The sequence below is a fragment of the Aphelocoma coerulescens genome, unplaced genomic scaffold (assembly GCF_041296385.1).
Source record: "Aphelocoma coerulescens isolate FSJ_1873_10779 unplaced genomic scaffold, UR_Acoe_1.0 HiC_scaffold_303, whole genome shotgun sequence".
NCBI classification, from domain to species: domain Eukaryota; kingdom Metazoa; phylum Chordata; class Aves; order Passeriformes; family Corvidae; genus Aphelocoma; species Aphelocoma coerulescens.
In genome coordinates, this window is record NW_027183647.1 from 45,001 (window position 1) to 49,172 (window position 4,172).

A 4,172-nucleotide genomic window follows, 5' to 3' on the forward strand; every position below is an offset into this window, starting at 1 on the left:
GCCCTCCCGGCAGCGGGAGCGGCGACACCTCACCTGCGACGGGAAGCGAATTGGAAAGGAGACCGCCCTGCCCGAGCACCGGACTCCGCCGTGGCTTCCCCATTACAGAGAGCCCCGGAAGAGCCGGCCCGCCGGGGGCCCTTTCCGACGCGACCCGAAAAGCCTCATCGATCAGCCGAGAAAAGAGGAGCGAAAGAAGGCCCCGCGGCCTCGGTCCTGGGACATCGGCAGCCCAAAGCGCGCACCACACCACGCTTCCAGGCGGGCAGCGGGCAGACGGACGCAGCAGGGCTGCTTTTCCGCGTGCGGGACACGTCCCCGAGAGGCCCTCCCCACGGCTTGGCGCCGCCGAGCCTCCCCGACGCACCCGAGCGCCACTTTGCAGCAGAGCTTTCGCATCGGTCACAGCGGAGAAAGCGCGGGGAGGTGCCGCCACCCAACCCCGGCTGCGGACAACGATTCCCTTTTATTAGCGAGACAACATCGGGACGGGACCACGGCGGGAGGAGGCCACGGCAGGCCACGCTCCCGGCCCCACGGAACCCTTCCGAGCGTGCGAGAAAGCGCCACCGACCATGCCCACGGGCCACCGGCTTTCGCCCGCCTCGCGGCGATCGGCTTTCCCTCCGGAAAAGCCAGGGGGAACGGCAAACAGCGGAGGGGAAAAAAAAAAGGCACGACAGCGCGCGTCACATAACCCCGTGCTACCCACGGGGGCCGCGGGCCTGGGGGGCGAGGCGCGCGCCTCTCACTCCCCCCCCCTTTAATCCCAACGACCTCTCAAAGAACGCCTCCTTCTCGTCTCTCTCCCTTTCGGCGTTCGTGGCCCGCGCGCCTGTGCCGCGCTTCTCCGTCGTGCCGCGGCGGCTTAAGGCCGCGAGAAAAAAAAAAAAAACAAACAGCGTAAGGCCGGGGCAGGCACCCCCCCAGTGCAACCGCACAAGCCGGCACACACGCCTGAAACAGCGGACCTTCTCGCAACCCAGCCCACCGGCAACCACGGCAGCCGGGACAGGCCCGACACCACGGGCCGCCCCAGCGTCGCGGCTCAGTCGATGCCGGCCGAAAACAAGGAAGGGCGAGGCGCCGCCGCCTCGCCGGCAAGCATTCTCACAGGGCTCTCTCTTGTCGGGCTTCCGGTCCGCTCTCGGCAGCCGGCCACCGCAGGCCGGCCGCCGCCCCTGAGACCTTCCCGCCCGCTACGCGGGTTCCCCAGCTTAGGGCCGAGGAAGGGGGACGACTTCAACACACAGCGGGGGGGGGGGCGAGGCGCCGCCGCCCCGCCACAACATCGGGCGACTCCCGTCACCGAGCCCCTCGGCCAACCGGGCGAGGCCGGAGGCAAGGCCGCACGCCCCACCGGAGCGTCCCCGTGGCACCGCCGACACACCAAGCACAGGTCGGGAGCCGGGAACGGGGCGCCGCCACCTCGGCCAACTGGGCCCATCCTCGGAGCTCTCAGGGAAGGGCCGGGAAAAGCCCCGTCGGGGCTCCGCGAAACAGAGCGCGCCCCGGCCGCGTCCACCCCACCGGCTGCCAGCCACCGCACCAGACTGACAGCCGAAAACCGAGCCCGCCGAGCGGGCACCGGCTTAAGGCCGGGCAGAAAAGGAACGAGGCGCCGCCGCCTCGGCCACCACCGGACTTTCCCCTGCGGCCCCCCTGCACGGAGTCGGCAGCCGCCAGGGTCGGAGGGAGGATACACTCACGGGTCTCTCGCCACCCCACCTAGGCCGACAAGCGGCTCACACAGTCTCTCTCTTTTTCGGCCTTTCCCATCAACTGGGGCTGTGAAACCAGGATAAAAGCCACGCGACTCATATCCCGCTTATTCGACACTCTTCGTTCTGGCAACCGCGCGCGCGGCCGCCGCTCTCGACCTTCGACACAGGCACCGCCAGCCTGCGGGGACACGGCCCATCACCCGCTCCCATAATACGGACAGACGAGTCCAAGGCCCCGGACGCCTCCAAGAGAACCAATCGTACTTGACCGGGGCGGTGCGCTGGCGCACGCCGCCTCCTACCATGACGCAACTGGAGGCAGCCAGAAACAGCGACCCCTTGGTGAACTTCCAGGACGGGTGGGGCAACAGGTCTACCCGGCCCCTGCCGAAATTTGCCTAAGTCCCGCCGGAGCTGGGTAGACCTGTTCGCCCCGCGACCGGGCACCACCGCGGCGCCACGCCGACGGTTTCGGGGCGCGGCCGGCGGCCGCGGCCGGGCCCGGATCCGGGTAGACCTGTCCGCCCGGAGCCTTCCCCGGGCCGGGTAGACCTGTTCACGCCGAGACCGGGCGCCGCCAGGGGAGCCACGCGGGCAGTTTCGTGGCACGGCCGGCGGCCGCGGCCGAGCCCGGATCCGGGTAGACCTGTTCGCCCTCTGGCCGGACGCTGCCGGGACAGTACGCTGACGGCTCCGGCAACCGCTGGTGGCCGCAGCCGACCCCGGAGACAAGGCATCCTCCTGCCATCCCTGAGCCGGGGGAACCCCACAGCCCCGGAACGCCCCGGAACCGTATGGCTCTAGCAGCCCTGTCCCGCCTGAGAACCCGGTTTCAAGACCAATACGTATTTTCGACAAAACTCAACCTTTAATTTTTGAACGAGTACATCTTTCTTCTGCTAGGAACAAGGAAGTTTCCTGGGGAAAAAAAAAATTCTTTGCGAATTTTACTCCGTTTTCTTGGGCGCCCACACCACAGCCGGCCACGCTCGGGAGGATCGTGTGCCCTTAGCTCGGCCAGCCCACACACATTGACGCACCAAAACGGACGCCCCTCCCCACCCCACCCCGGGCACCACGCCCAGCCCCACCAGAGCAGAGCACCTCTAGGGAGACAGCGGGGAGGGGAAGCAGGTGCATAGGAACAGGGAACGAAGCCGATGGCCGCCGGCGCGACTGGCCCCGCCCACCAGGAGGGGCCGGGGCCGAGGCCGGGGGGACCGGGCGGCCGCCTTCGGGCCGGTTCTTTCGGGGTCCGCCGAGGTCCCCGTCTCCCGCCGCCGCTTCGGGGGGCCGCGGGGGCGCCGCGCCCAGGTGCCCGAGGCCGGCAGGCAGCGGGCGAGCCCCGGCGGGACGAGCCCCGCCCGCCGGCGAGGGCCGGGCGGCGGCCGGGGCCGGGCCCGGATCCGGGTAGACCTGTCCGCCCGGAGCCGTCCCCGGGCCGGGTAGACCTGTTCACGCCGAGACCGGGCGCCGCCAGGGGAGCCACGCGGGCGGTTTCGTGGCACGGCCGGCGGCCGCGGCCGAGCCCGGATCCGGGTAGACCTGTTCGCCCTCTGGCCGGACGCTGCCGGGACAGTACGCTGACGGCTCCGGCAACCGCTGGTGGCCGCAGCCGACCCCGGAGACAAGGCATCCTCCTGCCATCCCTGAGCCGGGGGAACCCCACAGCCCCGGAACGCCCCGGAACCGTATGGCTCTAGCAGCCCTGTCCCGCCTGAGAACCCGGTTTCAAGACCAATACGTATTTTCGACAAAACTCAACCTTTAATTTTTGAACGAGTACATCTTTCTTCTGCTAGGAACAAGGAAGTTTCCTGGGGAAAAAAAAAATTCTTTGCGAATTTTACTCCGTTTTCTTGGGCGCCCACACCACAGCCGGCCACGCTCGGGAGGATCGTGTGCCCTTAGCTCGGCCAGCCCACACACATTGACGCACCAAAACGGACGCCCCTCCCCACCCCACCCCGGGCACCACGCCCAGCCCCACCAGAGCAGAGCACCTCTAGGGAGACAGCGGGGAGGGGAAGCAGGTGCATAGGAACAGGGAACGAAGCCGATGGCCGCCGGCGCGACTGGCCCCGCCCACCAGGAGGGGCCGGGGCCGAGGCCGGGGGGACCGGGCGGCCGCCTTCGGGCCGGTTCTTTCGGGGTCCGCCGAGGTCCCCGTCTCCCGCCGCCGCTTCGGGGGGCCGCGGGGGCGCCGCGCCCAGGTGCCCGAGGCCGGCAGGCAGCGGGCGAGCCCCGGCGGGACGAGCCCCGCCCGCCGGCGAGGGCCGGGCGGCGGCCGCGGCCGGGCCCGGATCCGGGTAGACCTGTCCGCCCGGAGCCGTCCCCGGGCCGGGTAGACCTGTTCACGCCGAGACCGGGCGCCGCCAGGGGAGCCACGCGGGCGGTTTCGTGGCACGGCCGGCGGCCGCGGCCGAGCCCGGATCCGGGTAGACCTGT